The sequence below is a fragment of the Anguilla anguilla genome, chromosome 12 (assembly GCF_013347855.1).
Source record: "Anguilla anguilla isolate fAngAng1 chromosome 12, fAngAng1.pri, whole genome shotgun sequence".
NCBI classification, from domain to species: Eukaryota; Metazoa; Chordata; class Actinopteri; order Anguilliformes; family Anguillidae; genus Anguilla; species Anguilla anguilla.
The window spans coordinates 35050273-35065778 of record NC_049212.1 but is presented as its reverse complement, the minus strand read 5'-3'; the positions used below and the strand labels follow the sequence as shown (position 1 = coordinate 35065778).

Genomic DNA, 15506 nt, shown 5'->3' with positions numbered 1-15506 from the left:
CACACAGAGTGAAAGAAAAACACACACACGTTCACAGATGCACTTATACACAAACACACACATTCACAGGTGCACAAAGACATACACACACACACAGAGGGAGAGAGAAACACACAAAATTTCACAGATGCGCACACACACACACACACACACACACCAAACGCACAAACTGAAACACATCTTTCTGACTGGAGGACTGACCCGGTATTGTACAGAAAGGTAAACAGTGTCAGACAGCGGAAGAAAGAACTGTATTTACAGTCTGAGAGGGAGAGTAAGCAGGACACACGATAGCATTACAGGTGACTCAGGGTGTGTGAAACCTGAATAAACCCCTGGCATGTTTATGAATGAGGGGAGACTTGATAATGGGCGGCGGGCAGGGGGGCGGGGGGGGGGGGTCGGGTGTTCTCAGGGTTTCTAGGCACCGAGTCTGTTTGTGTTTGGCACCACTACTGAGGATGGCAGCCACTCCACCACACGCACGCACGCATGCACGCCCACATGCACGCCCACACACACACACACATACATACGCACATACATTAACACTCACACACACACACACACTCACACTAGACACACCCTCCCCCACAGTTGTCACCGTCAGTAAACTCCCCACGTCTAGCCTGACCGCTCCACTGGCTGCACTCTGGGGTCTTCCCTTTCATGAATGGATACCGGCCCACGTGCTCTCCCACACAGCATGCCCGAGGTGTTTTATGTCCTTTGTGTGTGTGCGTGTGTGTGAGAGAGAGAGAGAGAGAGAGAAAGAGAGGAGTCAGAGGGAAAGAGAGAGGGCGAGTTTGCGGACGTGTGGCACCTCCGCACCTGCTCAACGCTATGTTCTCGTTGTTTAATCTGACCCCAACCGCCGCTCAGAGCGCTTTACTTTGATTTCTGTGGAATGCTGGGAGCGTCACACCCGCGAGGGAACGAGAGCCCAGCCACAATGGAAGCTCAGGAGTGCTGGGCTGCCACACTACAACACGCAACGCTATTAAGAAATACTGAAAAGCCTCTGTGCTAAAACACGAAGAAAATGCTATGGAGAACGTGTAACAGGAGCACACTCCAGGACCAAGGTCTGACTTCACTTGGCGGACAGTTGAGTTCTCGCCTACTCAGATAAACATCCCCCTCATATCAGCAAGCTGCGAACAGATAAAGCTCAAAAGCATCTCTCTCTCTGCTCCGAGATAAGGACAGGAACTGAGGATGCTAAAAGTCGGCAGGGGAGAGGCGGAGTATCGTTTGGCCTGCTTTCAAAACCGGACGTTTTGGGCCTTAACGGGTCCTGTCAGCATGGTATTGATGGAAGTAGGCAGCGTTAAGGCTTCTCAGAACTTTCCAGAACCTCTCATTATAGAGACAGTGCAACACCAGCGGGCAATAAAAAGTGTCATAGCCCAAATGGTCCATACATACCAGGAAGTAGATAGATCTCTCTTTCCAAGGATCTGTTAAGTCAACATAATCATGTGATGGTTCCGTAAGATGAGATCAGCTCATGAGGGTTATCTCATGGGGAAGAAAGGAAGATCAGAATTTGTAGACAAAACCAGGCCTGCGCCATTTTTTTTCCAGACAAAAGATCACAGGTTTTCCGTAACCACAGAGGACAGAGCTGATCTCCCTCTTAAGGACCCGTAAGTTGGGAAGTCAGGTGGAACAGAGAGGTTGCCCCCTCTTTTCCTCCCTCCCTAACTCCCTCCCTCCCTCTCTCCCTCCCTCTGTGCCGGCATGTTCCGCTTGGTTCCTGAGAACAAACAGAGAGCCTGTTTGCCCGGCCGTCCCTTCGGCTCCCAGGAACAGAGCGCGCGGGGTGGGGGGGTCGGGGGGTGTGGGCAGACGGAGCTAGCGATGCAGGTGAACACGTGTCGCGTGTGATCTCTCAGTCGTGACGGCTGCTGCTGCTGCTGCTCCCTGCTTAGGACAAATTGAAGACATAATCCCACTTCAGTCCCCCCACCAACCCCTGCCTTCCGTCTCAACTGTACTGTACAACTGTTAAATAAATGTCCAGCCAATACAGATCACTCTGGTGAACAGTGGATTTATTTCTATTTTTTTGGATCTGGCTCATGCAAAATGCCCCTTGGGAAGTAGTATACTGAAATATATTAATAGGTGTAATTAATATATTTCAGAGCAGGGTGATATATTGAAATAAATGAAATATTATTAAGTGTTGCAACATCTAGTTAATATTTTATGTCAATATATTTTTGGTATATTCCATTTCCGTAAGGCGAACCGATGAAAGATGTAAGATGTGACTGGCTAACACGAGCCAGAGTGGTTAAAAAAAAACTGTTTTTTTAAGCAAAAATATGTTAGTGAATTCAAACTCGTTTAAGTAACCTTGACAAGATCTCTATGAAGGGCAGAAGCTATCCATGCCCATTTAGAGTGCTGTCAATGGCGGTATTTTAATCAAACAAGGCCAAGGAGACATTAAATACGACGGCAAACGACCTCTCCTTAATCACGCTACGCACGCGGCGCCGTTCCGCTACCATCTATGGTGCCAGCCTCCCTAGCTGTGTGGTCTATACGTACGGCTGGAGAAGCCGGAGAGCTCAAAATAAATTATACGCCACAATATGGATGTAAACATTCACATTAAGCCCGGCTCCTGAAAAGGCAAACGCTGGCTTGAATTAAGGCGCGGAGCATCCAGACAAAGCACCTTTCACCAGCGGGGCCTGTCTCCGGGTTTCAGAATTACAACCCGACGAGGACGAGCGCGATTCGTCGCTCGCGCATTCCCGCCGCGTCTCCGGGGGGAAAACAGTAATTAAGTGAGATTCCGGTTCGTTAGCGCGCCCGTCCCGCGAAGTCGACAGCGGTTTCGACGGGAAGTCGTGTATAGCGCCCCCCCCACCCCCCCCCCCCCCCCAACCCGCCTCACCGTCTGTGCGGTTTCGTGGGTGTTCCAGCACGTCGGCTCCGATAAAAGAATGTTTCACCGACAGCGAACATCCCGTTTTTAATTTCCGATACAAGCGTGGGCGTAGCTCCCGATGCAGCCCGGGCTTCCCCGGGGGGCGAATTAAGCGGGAGAGTCAGCCTCGAAAGCAGAGAGCTGAAAGGGCCACACGTACACGGGCGGGGTGTCGGGGGGGGGAGGGGGGGGGCAGACCGTGCCTGCTTTCTGCACGCCGCAGAGAGCTTGCCTTCTTCCAACAGTCTGCACAAGTATAAACGGCGCTTTGACTGGGATCTGGGTCAAATCATTTCAAATACTGTAACCCTTCAGACACCAGTGCAAATCCCTGACTGAGAAACACTGCCTTATTTCAGAACACAAATATGCAGAACAAAACTATTGTTTCATATGATTTTACATTTTGGTTAGGTTATTTAACATGTTTTGTTGAAAAGCGACACTGCAATGTAATAATTTAAATAATCACAGGCTTTTAAATATTTACTGGCTTTTTTACTTTTTGCGTTGCTTTTACTAGAGCTGGAGTCAACATCTAGTCTTCAGTGGTCCAAGATGACATGCTATTCACACATGTGTGTGTCACTTCACACAGGTCACTCCTTCGAGCTTCAGTGTGTGTGTGTGTGTGTGTGCGTTCCAATAAAAAATACAGCCATACACTGTCACTTTCCTGAATCTGCAATTAGTGCAGTGCCACCAATCCCCCCCTCTTCCCCCCAAAATCCTTATAGCCTGCTGGCATTGTCTAAGCCAAATATATAGCTGCAAAGTAAATGCTGCCGCTGTAGCTGAACACATCAGGGCCTATTCATAAATCCCAGCAGCATCCAGCCACCAAAGCCATTATTTTCTTTCAACAAATGAGCAATGCTTTTCCCGATCGCCGCATGCAATCCATTCAGGGAAATTGGGTATGCAAACGAGACGTTCGTCAACAAACAAAGCTTCGCCCGGCAACAGAGTTAAGCTCACAGTGAAAAAGTGCAGTTCGCTCGGTGAGGCAGAACCCGTGTGCTTTTGTACCTCTCCACAGAGGCAATGCAGGTGGTCGCCCGCAGGCTAATGATCACCACACTTTTCAGGTACAGCTGGGTTAGTGCATCTGTTGCCTATAAAGGAATGACTTGTCTAACAAAATCACAACTCAAAGGGTCAATTTTACACTCATATGTAGCCTGCAGTTTCTTATGTAGGTTTTACCAACTTCTTTCTGTCTTTCGCCCTCTTTCTCGATGATAAATTAGGCATTAATCAATTTATTGTCAAGACAAATCACAGAACTGACATCCTAGTTATTTTAGAAATAGCCGTTAATACTGATAAGATGGTGAGTTAAATGCAAAGTTGACCACACTGCTTCTGTCAACTGACACCATTTATTTTATATCTATTTTGATATTTATCCAGAAAAATCTTTTTTATTTTTATTTCTGAGGAACGTGGACGTTATGGGACCATTATGTGGACATTTCCAGCTGAGCGATGCAGAGCTTACAGGCTGGTTTAATTCTGCTGAGCAGGGACTTCACTCTTGAGTCATGACACATGCCAACATACGCTGTACATTTATAAATCAATGGCTATGATATATACATTATGAAACAATGAGTGAGTTTCAGTTCGTTTGATTATCGTTAAAACCAATCGCAAATCCTGGCGAGCTACAGTATCCAGGCTGGTAATACTGCATGAGGAAAGACCTTTTAAAATCAGCATGAAATTTCATTTTAACCAATTTGCACCGGTTCTCTATGGCTTCTAGTCTAATTTCTGTGTGATTAATCTAATTAGTTTCTTTTAATATTCCAGATTAAAGTACTTTGATACAGTGCTTTTTCATGCCATCTCTAGCATTTAAGTTTTGTTTCTTTGTCCTTCTCCCTACATTTTTGAGAGCATCTACAACATTTATAGCGTGGTCTGTGACAAAATACCCTAAATGTGGTTTGTTACAAAGTTTAAGTTCCACCTGTTTAACTCTAATCTTAACTTTGTTGTCACTGTACGAGTCAGTCAGTCAGTCAGTGAGGGACAGGACCATATCTACAGCTACTGATCTCCCCAGCGGGATCACTAGTCGGCGAGAAATTCAGTGAAATGCCGTCTAGGCGTTCAGGTGAAAACCCGGCTACATCTGGTTGAAAAGGGAAAGTTTTCGAGTCGACTAGGACATATCTATGCTATATCTATGTAAAAACCTGAGCTATATTGCGGTTAACCTAGTCGGTTCATGTCAAAACCACTCACAACCTAGACTTCCACTAGACAGCCAGATTCCAGCTTTTGCTCAACTGGGGTATCACAGAGAATAAGAAGCCACAATTTTTACTATGAGCTCTGGGCTTAAAGACACAAATATAAAATAATAAGTCTGAACTAATATGTGATACCTCACGTTCCCTGGCAGACGAAGGACATTTCTTTTGAAGTGCTCGGTCTGAGCTTCACTTATTTCACCAACGTTTTCTCTTAGCGCTCCTTATCTCCTTCGGCTGCTGTGGGCCGTCCTCATTTTGATCTCGCAAAGCCTTTCATGGCAAGTCTACGTCTCCTTTCATACGAAGCCAAGACCAGAAACGTGCCCCAAGTTTCTCTTTTTACGAAACGATACAAGATGAAATGCTCTCCTTTAAATGAACTGCTGGCTTTCACCTACTCACTCCCTGTCAGCAAAACATCAGCCCTTGATCTTAGTCTCTCTTTACATAACACACGCTGCTCCTTCAAAAGACATGCGAAAAAATACAATTACATCTGCCAATTCCTTATATGAAAATATATAACAATAACCTTTAAATGCCAGCCACCACTGACAACTGTGTACACTATCAGGGGACGCTACCTTTTTCCAGCAATATCAAAAGAACAGCCCGCAACTTTGAAAACTGTTTATCAATGTTGTTTTTTTTTTGGTTTTTTTCTTTCCTCTTTCGGGTCTTTTGAAGCACGGGAGCAGACCCAGGGGAGCAGGTACGTTTCATTTCTGGCGCGACAGCGCGGTAGGACGTTTGAGGAATGCGGACGAGCGGCCGTCTGATATTCACAAACGCGGGAGGCGACGCCCGGCGGCTCTGTGAAGCCGGTGAACGCGGGAGTCTGTTACCGTGCCAACGCCGTGCCCCTAGCCTCTCCCGGGCGAGCCGCGCAGCAGACCGCCCTTATTTGGTCGTCGGCGAGAGACCCAGGGGGCTGACGGCGGCGGCTAAGTCCCCTCATCCCAACCCAGACAGGAAGTCTGAGCCCGGCGCCCGGGCCGGAGAGAGAGGCAGCTGCCTGAGCACCCCGCCCCGCTGCCACTGACAGGAAGGGCACGGGCACGGGCACGGAGCACGGTCAGAAAAAAGGGGTACGGAAGGGGTCCGATTCGGTTCTCTAAGGTACAATGCTCCCTCACCGGGTCATATTTTTATCTTGGAACACTAATCCAAAAGAGTAAAGGGTACAACGGACACACCTTTGAAGGTACTGCCCCAGTGACAAGCCATTTCACCCCTATAGGTACAATTTTTTGCACAATTTTCTCTGAATGTGTAACCGTAAAAATAATGGGAAAAGAACACGGAGTGAACTCGGTAAAATCCACCATCAAAGCAGAGAGTTCTCTGCAAAGGTTCTGTTGGGTTGTTTCATATTCTGCAGACTGTGGCTTGGATTCCATCAACATTTTGCCCTTAACTTTGAGCTCCAAATGCACGCAGGTGTTACCTTTTTGAAGTGGAAACTGTTAAACTAGCCAAATATTTTTTGTGAAGAAAATAACTAACACCTGGGAGTCAAGGCCAAACGTTGAATGAATGTAGGCCTTAAGTTTAATGGCCCCATTCAAAGCAGGCTGAACCAGTAGCCTAACAATGCACAAACTAGGATTCAAACCTGCAGCCACCTGAACACCTAGAGTCAAATTAGGCTATTACCCCACACCACCACCCTGTTGGAAGTGAGTATGGTTTATTTTTGATGAAAAACATACTTCCAGCAAGCTGAATGAAAAAGAGGACAAAGATCTTTATCTTTTGAAGTGAATGCACTCTCCCCACCCCCACCCCCCAGCACCCCCCGCCCCCCCCCCCCCCCCAAAAAAAAGCCCCCATCTCACATGCAGTTAAAAAGAGCAGAAGAGACTGGGAATTCAACCTCAGGCAGAAACTCTCCCCCTCTCTTATTTATTTATATTATTATTTCACCACGAGCGTGACGAGCGGCGGGACCACCGCCAGCGAGCGAAGGGCCGCACAGAGCAGCTCTGTGTTCGGTTTCGCGGACGGCGAGGTGCATCGCATTCCTCAGGCCCGACAGGAGACAACGGCCCGCGCTGTGGCATGCGTGAAATCACTTATCAACAACCCCGAGGGAGGGCAGGAGAGAGGGAGGCAGGGAACACTGGGTAACAGAGAAGGACAGAGAGAGAGAGAGAGAGACGGAGGGAGACAGAGCGAGAGAGTCAGAGAGTGAGAGAGATAAAGAGAGAGAGAGCGAGGGGGAGAGAGAGAGAGAGACAGAGATAATGTTTTATTATTATTATTATTATTATTATTTTTTATTTTTATTTATTTAAAAAAATATATATATAGATTGTTGTACCTTACAAGCTTTAGCAATACAAATGTACACATTTGTCATGCCAATAAAGCGAATTGAATTGAACTGAATTGAGAGAGAGAGAGAGAGAGAGAGAGAGACAGGGAGAGAGGGAGAGAGAGGGGGAGAGAGAGGGAGAGAGAGAGGGTTAAAACGAGCAGAAAGAGGATAGCTTTGATGGCACAATCGAACTTGACCCCATTAATCCCCGGCGATTTGGGAGGTGAATGGCGGTTGAAAGATTTAGAGCTCTGGAGGGGTTAAAAGAGCTCCTACCCCCCCCTGGCCACCGACCGGCTGGACCTTCCACAGAGCCCAGCGGACATAAATCTGTGCCCACTGTCCCCCATCTTCGGTCAGAGGGGTCTGCTTTGTGCTGCTTTGTCATGGCCTAAGGGCCATTGGGCATTTAAAAGGGGCCCTTACCCCAAGACACCGGACTGCAGGCTGAGGTAACAGCACGACTGGCTCCCTTATAGAAATTAAATATATTGTAATATACTGCAAATGTGCGGTAATGTTTTGAAAAAGTGATGATTGATATGCTTTACACCATTTGTAATATTTTACAAATATATGGTAATCGTAGCAGTGTAATATATGACTATATGTGATATACTGCATCGCAGTGTAATACATTACAACATATGAGTGCACCAATAATTAGCATTTTTGCTAATATATAGTGATGAGTTCTTGACAAGTTTATTTGGATATTTTTCAGTACGTTCCAATTCCACACGGCACGGAAAACTCTTATTTACAGACAAAACTCTTTTCAGATTTATAATGTTCATATCCAGCAAAAGCCTTTAAAACACCATAGTGAACCTTGCAGCTCTTATGTGTGTTATTATGTAGTGATAACGTATGCAGTGTGGCCACAGGGTAGCACTATCATAAAACCTGACTGCATAAAATCAACTGTTATACTGCAGTATACAAGAACAAAACCAGTTTAAGGGTGTACTTTATAACAGTCCCTTGGTATCTGTAGTTGTTAGGTTAAAATATCCAAGTATTAGATAATGGGCCACAAATTCTCTTCCCCCCTGGACACAAAGGGCAGTGTTCCCTTTTCTGGCTTTTTGATTCCAGATTGTTCTACAAGGTTGTTGTGGAAACCATTAAAAGATTCTCCTCCCCGGGTCACAAAGCTGGAGCCCCACACTTCTGTGGAGAGGCAGTCCGGAATTCACGAAATCTCCATTCAGAGCTGGCTCCTTTATGCACAGGCTCACGGGTGGAGATATGGCATGTCTGTGGCTATAGGACGACGTTGGGTGGGCAGTCTGCACCATGCCCTACTGTTGCCCCCCCCCCCCCTCGACAGGATGCCAACGATGTCAATCTGTCCACAGATGAAGTGGAATAAAAAGAAAAACTTGGCAACCACTACATCAGTAAAAAAAAAATAAAATAAATACTTTAATCGCTGAGCAGGCTGGAGATTTAAAGTTACTGTGCTATAGCAGACATTTCACAGACAATTAAAATCTGAGTGCATGCTAAATGCTTACCACAACAAATCCGCACAGAACTACCCGTGACCAAAAACTGGGCTAATTCGTCTGCACAGAGGAGGAATTTAGACAGAAAATGTGGCCCACAAGTTAAAGTCTCTTTGAAATTTCTGTGCAGTAAAGGAAGGTGCCAGTCAAAAACCGTTGACCCTCTGTATTTTTAAATGTGACAAAAAGACAAATGAAAAAAAACGTAAGCTAAAGGTTTTGGTAGAGCATGACCATGTCCCCCTTGATGTCAGAAATATATGGTAAACACTGCTCGATATCTGAAATACAAGGAAAACACTGCTTGATATCTGAAATACATGGAAAACACTGCTTGATATCTGAAATACATGGAAAACACTATTTGAAATGGCAGAAAGCACAACTCAGCGTGTCTGCAGGTGCAGCACAGTTGGTTAGCCATCTCTGTGTGAAAAATCCTCTTTCCAACCAATACACTTTCATTTTAAGGGATTGTCATTTCCTGTTCTTTGAAAACAAGGAAACAAACGGACATAACTACATCACATATTGGTTCTCCCACTCCTGGACGATTCCCTGGTGTTCTCAGAAGGTGACAGACAAGCGGAATCAACAGGAATTCCTTCCAGGCTGTTTCAGGTCAAGTCACCTCCTTGTTTTTGTGTTTAATAAACATGTACCAATAAAGGTCCGTTTTTTTTCCAGTGTGACTGAAAAACACCAGTGCGTGTTCCTCAGAAATGCTCTACTTTTTAAGGACTTAATCCTATTACACGTGCCAGAGAATACCAGGCCTGGGAAGCACCTCTGGATTAGTGGGGCTCCCTCTCCGGCCGGCTCGGCCTGCACACGCTACGCGCTGTCGTACCCTGCCCCCCAAAACCAGGAGGACAGGGTGTCCTGCCAAGGCTCCAAGGTCAGGTGACACCATTAAAATCTGAACGTTACAGTTCAGACCTGGAGCTAACACAAGCTATTCAACAATGTTGTCCTTCTTTCTTTCCTTATTTCTTTCTTTCTTTCTTTCTCTCTTTCGCATTTTGTAACATGCTGCAGCAGGGTCCTTGTAACGAGGCCCCACTGCAGTGAAAGCAGCAGGGACATCATCAAGCCGGTCGGCTAATAAAATCCACCGTGTATTAATATTCTGTCAGTAACTCCGGACAATTCCGTCTGGATTCCAGAGGATCCACAATGCATATACGCATTACCTAATTTGTTTAGATAAGAGTTTCAGCTGCTTGAGAATCGACTGTATGTGCACTGGTTTACAGGCAGGTTCAGTCACGTTGGTCACGTTTCCAAACCTATCCCCGGGGCGGATACGCACGCATCGCACATCTCTCTGCAAAAATCCGCTTCGTCCCCCGCCAGTCAATTAGCGGTCCGCCGCTCGCTTCCTCTCAGAGCAAAAAAGGCGGACTTCGCCGGGAAAGAGAATGGCGAGGCCCTCGAAGCAGCAGCAAGCCGCCGGGCACTTCCTCCCACGCTCGCGCGTAAAGGTCAGCGCCGATTAAATATTGAAAAGTCTGTCGCTCATTACCGGTCAATTATGCATGACCACTCCGGCGGCCCCCGAGGCCACAGCCGCCGCCGCCGCCGCGGTGAACGAGGCCAGGGCCGGCCGGCCGCGCTAGCCCGCGCGAAAAAAGCTAATTCCGCCACTCGAGCCGCCTGGGCGGACGTCCTCGCACCCTCCCGCCTCCGCTATTCCCAATTACCGCTAAAAGCCTCCAACTCCGCGCAGCGCCCAATCAAGCCAAAATGAAGTCATTTGCATTTTCGCTTTTCTCTTTCTTCTTCTTCTTTTCTCTGCTACTTTGCAGAATGCTTTCAGAGCTATCATTCATTTGGTAAGTCCTCCTAAGAGCACTCTACCCCGGCCACAAGGCTGTCCTGGATGGGCGAAGAGTGATCAGCCCATTTAGGGAACCTGCTTACAAACACAAACAGCATCTTTCAGGTCATTTCCTGACACATTAGTCACACTCCCAAATGGGAAAATGAGCTTTTTTGCGATCGTTAGCCCTACTGAACTGCAAGAAATAAGCTGCACCAGGCACCGAATGCAGCTTGAATGCCAAAAAAAAGATCCTTGGCAAAAAAAAAAGAACAGACTGATGAAAATGTTTTTTTTTGTAGAAAGGAGGAGGAGGTGTATAAATTTGAGAAACATGGAAAGAAGCATGAAAACAGAGAAGAGGAAAACAAGGCATGGGATGGGACAAAGACAAAAGAGGGGGGGGGGAGAGGAGGGTGACGGGGTGGATGCGTGCTTTTTCTTGACCTCTGAATGCGTGCTGTTTGTGTTCTTGTCAGGCGGAATAATGGAGCGCTGTTTGCTGAACGCATCAGTGTGAGGGGAAGACACACACACACACACACACACACACACACACACACACACACACACAAAAAAGAGCCGGACTCTTGTCTCGCTGCAGCTCAGGCGCTCCGTGCTAATAGCTGTGTGTGTGTGTGTGTGTGTGTGTGTGTGTGTCTGCCAGGCCGCTGCAGGGTATGTCCCCAAAGGCTTCAGCCAGTACTCCCGCTCTTCAGAGAAATTAATGAAGTCCAGCTGCACTGCAGCGAGACAAGAGCCCAACGAGACGACCCATGAGGGGGGACAGTGTAGCGTAATGGGCAGGGAACTGGGATTGTAATTACAGGTTGCAGGTTTGATTCCCAGGTGAGGCTAATGCTGTACCTTGAACCATTTGTTTACAGATATCTGCTTCAGTAAATATCCACCTGTACATGTTGATTGTACGTAAAGAACATAAAACTGTGTAAGTTGCTCTGTACATCTGTGAAATACCTAATATGTGAAAATGACATTCTGAATAGTAGAGGACCAGCTTTTCAGCTGATAAAGTGTGGCTAGCAAGGCTTCTTTGACTTCAAATGTTCTGAACACATAAAAGCTACTACTGCGAAAAGAAAGGCTATTCAGCAAAATATTATGTTTCAGTCCTCAATTATTTCTTTTTTTCCCTTGTCAAGAATGTGGAAATACCTGTGCGCACAGTGTTTTAAATCAGTAATTTTCATTCCTGTCCTGGAGAACCGCACAGGCTGCTAGTTTCTGTTCCTGGCTTAATATCAGCAACCGATTCAAACCCAAGAAAACAGGTGAAGTCAGTTAACCGCTTAACGGACAGCTTTAACCGACCAATTGAGTGCCGAGTAACAACAGAAACCAGCAGACCCTGCGGCTCTCCAGGACCGGGGCATGACGATCGCTGTTTTAAATCCTCTGTCGGCTTAGCATCCTGGAATATGAAAGGGACCTTTCGCATGCTCCGATAGACCTAAATCTCTTGTCTCCTGCACTGTGGGCAGGATTAAAGGGAGAAGTGGGTCCGGGGAGACCGGGCGGAAGCGTCCGTTACGACCGCACGGTGTGTTTCAAACCGCAGAATTTTAAATTCACTCCCGACAACGCTGCCTCGGATAACCAAGCGAGCGTAGCGTGTTAACGTCTCCCCCGTTAATGATGTCAGATGTTGGTCGTTCGCCGGCGATCCGATCACCGGAATGCGTGCGTGCGACGGCGAGGCTGGAGCCGCGGCGGTACGCGGCGCTAGCGCTCTGGCGGCTAGCGCCGAGGAGCACCGTTAAACGAACTCGCAGCATTCTTAAAGGAAGTGGGAGAGTTTCAAACCTCCCTCGCTAGTCAGTTTGTTTTACCTCGCGTTAATTATTTTAAAAGGAGTGCGGCACTTTGAAGACAACTTTCGTTTGGGCCCCAGGAATATCTGAGATGTGGTATCTAACCACAGCTTTGGCTAGGGGTTCAAAGCCCCATTACTAACCGGACCAAATATCAGAGCTTCTGAGAGCCATCATTTCCCTTCTCAAAAACTTTCACTGCCTGAGGGACAGTGTGCATCAACCAGCCCGTCCATCAGGCCCCCTGGGCTCTCCAAAGGGGGGATCAGGGACTTCATGGACTCCACAATGCCGTCCCATTAATTTGCTGGGAGAACTCAGTGATCACTCAGCTTTTTGTTTTTTGTTTTAAAATAGAGAATGGCCTTTTATGTGCGTTATTTAACTCTGTGAGCACTGGCCGCTTCCCGGTCACCCCTTAGACCTCCTAAGCCATTAATCTCCAATCCCCTCACACCCCCCCGCCCCCCCCCCACCCTCAGCAGCGCACGGCCGGCCAGGGCCTATGGTCTTACGGCCCGACACCGGCCCGCATTCTTGGAGCGCTGGAAGCGTGATGCAGGGGTTAGCAGGAGTTCAGGGAGAGACAGAGAGAGAGAGAGAGAGAGAGAGGGAGAATGGGTGAAAGGGAGAGTGAGGGAGAGAGGGAGAAAGAGTGAAAGAGAGAGAGGAAGAAGGGGTGAAAGGGAGAGAGAGAGGGAGAATGGGTGAAAGGGAGAGTGAGAGAGAGAGGGAGAAAGAGTGAAAGAGAGAGAGGAAGAAGGGGTGAAAGAGAGAGAGAATAGTGCGATAGATAGTGAAAGTGGGAGGGTGAGAGAGTGAGAGAGTGAACAAGAGAGAGAGGGTGAGAAACTGGCTTTCTAATGAACTAACACTTCCACTTGTCGAAAAACAACAGTCTAGCTGGAAACTGTGGCACACCAGCAGCTTCAGCATTCCAGAACATTCCTCCTCTGCCACTCTGTTATCTTTCTGCAAAAGCTAACTTTGTATCTAGAGGAGGAAAAATGACTTTTCATGCAGACTGAAACTTTACCAATGGTATTCCACATTCATTTTAAGAAAAGTAATAAAACATTAAAGGCCCCGTATAATGCAAGATTTGCTATAACAGGTGCTTCAAGTTATTTTAATCTGCCCTACTGATAAAAGGCGAATATTCCAATGTATTTAATGCTGATGCGTATATGTAGAAAAGCTTAGCAGCTAAGGAATCTCACTGCTGTTTCTTGAATACATAAAGACCACCTCCACACACTTTTCACTAAAAAATGCATTTTTCTGCTTCCAGATTACACTGAGCTTCTCGCTGATAAATGTCGAAGTGTAGACGTGACTTTCGACTGTAAGCACGACATACTGTACATGCTATCAGGCTGCAGGCCTGAGAGGGAGGGTTGCTGATAACAGAGAGATTAAATAAATTCACCAGCTTCTGTTTCATTGGGATGTCTGTCTCTGGAACATTCGGCTGTGACGCCTTTCAGTAACATTAGGTGTGTTCACTCTCCAGCCTGCAAGCCCAAGTAAATTAATGGATTACTAAGAAAAGCACAACAGTGAGCTTTTTTCAAAAGTGGCAGCGTAGGAAAGGGCAACAAACAGGCCCGTTCACGCGAAATTAGATACAATTAGAAACCTCAGCAACTTCATTTTCCGCACCTGAAGTGATGAATGATTCCAAGTAATTACACTGCAGCAGTATTGAAATACAGGCTTGCAGATAATCTACACGGACGAATAATTCCCTAGGAAGCTATGGGATGAGGAATGAAATGAAAGCAAGAGGAGACAAAATACTGAATTGCTAACCTGGCCTCTTCCGCCCTGCTCTTTGGCCCCTCTGTTGATCTGTAAACGTGCTAACGTGCTAACGTGCTAATGTGTAACCGCTCTCCGGGCTCCCAAACAGGCCTGGAATCTGCAGATATGAGCAGGGTCATGCCACACGGACGCGGCCAACACGCGAGAGACGGGGGGCTGGGCTATTTCGGGCCGGTGCGTGCCACGACCGAGCGGAGAGCTTTACCGCAGGACGGGCCCCCGGCGCTGAACGCGCCCGTCTCCTCTGACCCCTCCTGACCCCTGACCTTCTCAAACACTCACGCCTGTCCTCTCGTGAAAGCTCCTGCCCGGCGCAGAGAGCGCAAAGAGCACGGTACGCGCGATCCATCAAGCTTTATGTGCGCTGACCCCCGCGCGGGCCCTCGCCATTGGTGAAAGACGGGCCTTCAGCTTTTCGGCTTCGGCTCTTCGGCTCTCTCCCTTTTCAACAAGCAGGCTAAAGCCAACACCAGGCCCTCCCCACCCCCACCTCGAGGACAGGCTGTGAGGAAACGGCGCCCGACGGATTTCATTCACCCCGCGAAGGGGACGACCTGGAGGTGTCGGCCTACGAGAGGGACGGGCCGAGTCCGACGCGGGCGCGGCCGAGCCCCCCCCCGGGCTTTCGGTCGGACGGGGCTCGGCTCTCTGAGAGCCCCATCTGTCTGCAACGCTCACTAGGGCCGCCCCTAAAACCCGTGCCACTCGCCCGCCCGCCACGGCTCCCTTTAGCAGCCCGTTAAATCCCCGTTTTCAGCGTCCGGCAACGAGACCTGAAACACGAGCAGGAAGCCAGCAGTGGAGAACACTCCACAACACACAAATCATCTTTGACACTGGGGGGGGCTTGTCTTCTTTTTTTTTTTTAAATCCAGACTCAGAGGGTGAACAATGTTCTGTGTGATTTCATCTGTTCATGGAGGAATCCAGAATTTTTCACTTAAACTGAGAAATTTTAAATGATCAAATAACAACACCTGAAAGGG

At 47.6% G+C, this 15506-nt stretch overlaps 1 protein-coding gene across 1 annotated transcript in view; it reads right to left on the bottom strand.

Moving 5' to 3' along the window:
• LOC118210050 (FRAS1-related extracellular matrix protein 2-like) overlaps positions 1-15506 on the bottom strand; it is a 79416-nt gene that overhangs the window by 45668 nt on the left and 18242 nt on the right. The window lies entirely within an intron of this gene.